Source organism: Myotis daubentonii, chromosome 1, assembly GCF_963259705.1.
Source record: "Myotis daubentonii chromosome 1, mMyoDau2.1, whole genome shotgun sequence".
In the NCBI taxonomy this organism is placed as follows: domain Eukaryota; kingdom Metazoa; phylum Chordata; class Mammalia; order Chiroptera; family Vespertilionidae; genus Myotis; species Myotis daubentonii.
Genome location: NC_081840.1, coordinates 74,661,282 through 74,667,281, shown reverse-complemented (window position 1 = coordinate 74,667,281; position 6,000 = coordinate 74,661,282). Strand labels below are relative to the sequence as shown.

The 6,000-nt window shown below is 40.1% G+C and overlaps 1 pseudogene; it reads left to right on the top strand.

Annotated features, from left to right (window-relative positions):
• Positions 1 to 428, top strand: part of LOC132226981 (olfactory receptor 4S2-like) — an 868-nt pseudogene extending 440 nt beyond the window's left edge.
• The last annotated feature ends 5,572 nt before the right edge of the window (positions 429 to 6,000 follow it).

The window sequence follows — 6,000 nt, the reverse complement described above, 5'->3', positions numbered from 1 at the left end:
CGTCATTGACCACTACTTTTGTGATGTCCACCCAGTTCTAAAACTTGCCTGTGCTGACACAACCCTGGTAAATATGTTGGTGGTTGCCAACAGCGGTCCCATTTCCCTGGGGTGTTTCTCATTCTACTAGCTTCCTACACAGTCATTCTATTGAGTCTTCGAAGCGGTCTGCAGAAAGCCGGCGCAAGGCTCTCTCTACCTGTGTGGTCTCATTTTACTGTGGTAACTTTCTTCTTTGTCCCTTGTATCTTTATCTATCTTCGTCCATCTACTACTTTCCCACTGGACAAGGCTGTCTCTGGTTTTACACAACCATCACCCCAATGCTAAACCCACTCATCTATACTCTGAGGAATAAGGATGTAAAGAATGCCGTGAGACGGCTATGGAGTCGCAAGTTCTCCTTGAGAGAAAAGCAGCATGGGTAGACTGTCAGAACTGCAAATCAGAGAACTAGCTGATACATTCAATCATGCCTAACATTAATAATTTTAAGGAATTGTCTCTAAAATTCAATTATCTCATACTTTTTTTTTTTTATATTTTTTATTTAAGATTTTTTTTCTTTTTTAATTAAATCTTTATTGTTCATATTATTACATTTGTTCCTTTTTTTTCCCCCCCCATAACTCCCCTCCTCCCAGTTCCCGCCCTACCCTCCGCCCTCACTCCCCCACCCACTGTCCTCATCCATAGGTGCACGATTTTTGTCCAGTCTCTTCCCACATCTCCCACACCCCTTTCCCCCCAAAGAATAGTCAGTCCATTCCCTTTCTATGTCCCTGATTCTATTATAATCAACAGTTTATTCTGTTCATCAGATTATTTATTCACTTGATTCTTAGATTCACTTGTTGATAGATGCATATTTGTTGTTCATAATTTGTATCTTTACCTTTTTCTTCCTCTTCCTCTTCTTAAAGGATACCTTTCAGCATTTCATATAATCCTGGTTTGGTGGTGATGAACTCCTTTAGCTTTTCCTTATCTGTGAAGCTCTTTATCTGACCTTACATTCTGAATGATAGCTTTGCTGGATAAAGTAATCTTGGTTGTAGGTTCTTGGTATTCATCACTTTGAATATTTCTTGCCACTCCCTTCTGGCCTGCAAAGTTTCTGTTGAGAAATCAGCTGACAGTCGTATGGGTATTCCCTTGTAGGTAACTGAGTTTCTTTCTCTTGCTGTTTTTAAGATTCTCTCTTTATCTTTTGCTCTTGGCATTTTAATTATGATGTGTCTTGGTGTGGTCCTCTTTGGATTCCTTTTGTTTGGGGTTCTCCGCGCTTCTTGGACCTGTAAGTCTATTTCTTTCACCAGGTGGGGGAAGTTTTCTGTCATTATTTCTTCAAATAGGTTTTCAATATCTTGCTCTCTCTCATCTTCTGGCACCCCTATAATTCTGATGTTGGTACGCTTGAAGCTGTCCCAGAGGCTCCTTACACTATCCTCGCATTTTTGGATTCTTTTTTCATTTTGCTTTTCCGGTTGGATGTTTTTTGCTTCCTCGCATTTCAAATCATTGACTTGATTCTTGCGCTCCTCTGGTCTGCTGTCGGGCGTCTGTATAATATTCGTTATTTCAGTACGTGTGTGCTTAATTTCTAGTTGGTTCCCCAATATAAGATCGAGGGCCTTATTAGTTTTCGTGTAGAGCTCATTAAGTTTATCGGCAGCTTCTAAACAGTTCTTGAGAGACCTTAAAAGTGTGGTTCTGAACTCTATTTCTTCCATTGACAATTTTGTCCTGTTTCTTTGTCTCCGCATTTTGTTATGCTTCCTTGGTGCACCCCCTAGTGGTCTTTGTTCGCAGTCTTATAGATAAATCTTGATTGCTGTAGCTAATTCCAGGGAGGGTTTGACCTCCAGGCCAAGTGGCTATGAGATTCAGCTGTGTCAGCGGTGAGAGAACTTCTGTCCTCTAGGGAGGTGCTAATCTAGCCTTTGCCTGAGGCTATCCGGCAAATGCCTCTGTGCAGGGCTTGGGCAGGGCGGGTCGAACAGGATCAACAGGGTGGGCCGGAGAGAGCAGTTATGGCGGCTCTCAGTCCTGTCCCAAGGGGCTCTGCCTCTCTGAGTCCCAGCACCCGCTGCAAAGCTCGGAGAGAAAGCTGCACTCGCTCTGACCGAAGCCAGACAGTCCCGCTTCTTCCGCCTGAGTCTGGGTCCCTAAAGACTCGCCCGGATCTGGAGCTCAGAGTCTGCGACTCCCTCCCGATTGAAAACAACAACCGCGCCCTCCGCCGCCAGCCCGCTCCGCGCACTCCGCACCTCAGAATTTGACTTCAGCACTGCGCCTCCTCTGAGTGTCCGTATGCGTTTCTCTTTCCTCCTAGTTGTAGGACTTCCACTCAGCCAGCGCCCCTGTGGTTCTGGGTGATGTCCCTTCCGTTTTTTGGTTTCACTTTTGAAGTAGTTGTTCAAAGCAGCAAACTCCGGCGTTAACCTATGCCGCCATCTTGGTTCCCCCAATTATCTCATACTTTTAATTTAACAGGAAATATTTCATTTCTCTGCATTTAGGTGGGTTTATTTTTCCATTATTGATTAAGGTATTACATATGTGTCCTTATCCCCCCATTAGCCCCCCCCCCCACTCATGCCCTAATAAACTGATGAACGAAAACAGATCCGTCACACCTCAGAGGGACGGTAGGGGAGGGTGGGGGTAAGGGGGAGAGATCAACCGAAGGACTTGTATACATGCATATAAGCCTAACCAATGGACACAGACACGGGGGTGGGGGTATTTAGGTGGGTTTAACCTTAAATCTTTTCATATTGGCAAGGTTTAGCCTCTCTTACTTCTAGAGTGGGAGAGTAAACACTCCTACTTGGTATTTCATTTAGTCCCTTCAATTCAAATCAAGCTCTCTTAAGCTATCATTTAATGATTTAGAATGAGGATACATGAGAAATATATCTCTGAGGAATCTAATAATTTCTCCTAAAATCAAAAGTCCAACTTGTCTATCCTCTCTCACTGCCACGTCTCTTTCTTCTCTTGTCTTCCTCCAGAAATATCCTATAATATAGTAGAGGACATAGATTCATAAAGAGAGAATTATAATACAATATAACAAATGCAGAACATGCAGACATAGAAGTATACATTGCAGGCATGGAAGAGGTTAATATGAACTGACAAACTGCACAGTGGATGGTTTCTGTATGAGCGGGAAGTGAAGAAAGGAGCATTTTACATATTTTGGTCTTGAGCATTTTTAAAAAGAACCTATTGGAGAATTCAAATACTCTATATCATCCCAGAATCATATTATTTTTATTAAAAGTAATCTTATTTTATATTTTTCAATACATGGAAAAGACTATGAGAACTAAAAAGAATTGACATTTGAACTACTAAAATTACTAAGTCAAGGAGATATATTTTTATTATAAATTTTTAGTTAAAATATTTTCTTTAAAATATTTACTGATCATTTTTATTAGAATAGAATAATTACATATATCATTAAAATTAAAAGACAAAATGGATTAAGCACATTTTTTTCTTGTGTTCTTAGTAAAGTTGGAAAACATCTGGATGTTCTCAATTTTTCAGAACAGACATTTTTGTCCTGAGGAAGTTTCTAGATATTATTTCATTACTCATATCCTTCAAGAATTGTGCCCTGATTTTTTAATCTAAAATTTATTTTTTGTACTTCTTAAGCATTCTGTATATATTTTATAAAATGGTATTACGTACTTATTTTTTGTGTTTATTGTTTAAATGTTTTTTTAAATGTCACTTCCATATAATGAGAGTATAAATAATGTATCTTCTTTGATATTCCCCCCAAATGACATAGTACTGAATGCACAGCAGATACTTGTGACAGAGTCTGCTGGTTGTTACACAATACTCATTGTTCCTTTTTTTCCCTTAGTAACAGAGACTTAATATTATTCATGGTGACCCCACTAAAATATTGCATTTACCAGTATCCCCTTTGCAGCTATGGGGTGGAAAATATGATGTTAATAGTAGCTGGTGAGTGGGACTTTTGAAAACTCTTTAAAATGAATAATCTGCACCTTCAGCCTTTCCATACATGATCACCACTTTGTTGCATTTCCCTATAGTTATTTTTCATATTGCCTTTCCTCTACAAAAAATGAACATTCTATCTTCTTTATAAATACATTTTTAAAAAATTTTCACTTAAGGATATTTTTCCCCATTGATTTTTTTTATGGAGTAGAAGGGGGGAGGGGCAGAGAGAGAAAAACAACAACAACATTACATCCACATGAGAAAGACACATGAGATTAATTGCCTCCCAATACACCCCAACCCGGATAGAGAATCCAACCTGAAACATAGGTATGTGCCCTTGACTGCTAATTGGATTCCTGCGACCTTTCAGTCAGCAGTCCCACTCTCTAACCATTGAGAAAACTGGCCAGTGCAAATAAATACTTATTTTTTTGCCCATATTCCCCTCACTTATCTCACTGTATTTATTTTTTAAATTATATTTATTGGGGTGACATTGGTTAATTAAATTTTATAGGCTGCAAGTGTGTGATTCTATGATACACCCTCTATATATTTCATTGCATGTTCACCACCCAAAGTCACATCTTCTGTTACCATATATTTGACTATCCCCACCCCTTTAGTTTTTGTTTTTATTCCTAAGAGCCAAACAAAATAACAATGATAATAGTAATAATAATACAAACAAAAATAAAAGGGGGGAAAGTTTAGACTCATAAGAACAAAGAAAACAAGACAGAAGTTAGATGCAGGCAAAAAGATAAAGGTGGTCAAATGGTTAGAGAGTGGGACTGCTGACTGCCGGTTTAGGTAGGCCTGATCCCTGTGGGCAGTGGGGCATTCCTCTCATAATCCGGGACCACTGGCTCTTAACTGCTTGCCTGCCTGCCAGCTGATTGACACCTAACTGCTCCCCTGCCAGCTGATTGACACCTAACTGCTCCCCTGCCAGCCTGATCTCCCCCAACTGCCCTTCCTTTCTGGTCTGATCGCTCACAACTGCCCTCCCCTGCAGTCCTGATCACCCAAAACTGCCTTCCCCTGCTGGCCTGATCACCCACAACTGCCCTCCCCTGCCATGACCCACCTCCTCCACCTGGCCCCACCTCTGCTGTGCATGTGGCCATCTTGTGATGGTCATCTTATGACAACATTATGGTGTGATGTGTGAGGGCGTGATGACCACTTAGGCTATTATTAGTATGGGTTAACACTTATTCTCACTAGAACTTGGAATACATTATTTATTAGTCTTAATCACACTTTCATTTTTTTCATTATCAAGATTATAATTTATGGCATTAATATGTGCTAGATTCTGTTCTGGGCATGTGACATATGTTTTCTTAATTTTATTTCATAATTTTATATGCTCTTAGCATCTGAGTTTACAAATAAGAAAAATGTTTTTCCAAGAGGTAGAAACTTGCCCAAGGAAATTGAGTTAGAAAGCCTTCTAATTGAAAAATCAGTTGGAAAGAAACTCAGAATTTTCTACTTTTGTGATAATCTGGTAGATTTATAGATAATCTCACACTTTCATTGTTTGTGTATCTTTATGTGCATTTAATAAGAAGTTGAAGAAAACTTAATTGAAGTTTTCAACCATTAAAATTGAATATAAGCAGAGAAACTAAGATGGCGACATAAGTAAACACCTGAAATTGCTGCCTCGCACAACCACTTCAAAAATACAAGTAAAAGACAAAATGGACATCATCCAGAACCTCAGAAAGGCTGGCTGAGTGAAAATTCTACAACTAGAAGGAAAGAGGAAAGTACACTGAGACTCAGAGGAGGTGTGGAAGTAAAGTGCATAGGTACAGAGGCGTGCTCGGAAAGGGCTGGCAACTGAGGACGCAGTTGTCTTTTTCAATCGGGAGGGAGTCACAAGCTCCCGACTGCTCTGAACTCCAGTTCTGGGCGAATCTCTGGGGGCCCAGACTCATACGGGGAGAAACTGGACTGTCTGGTGGCAGGTGGAACTTGAGAGTG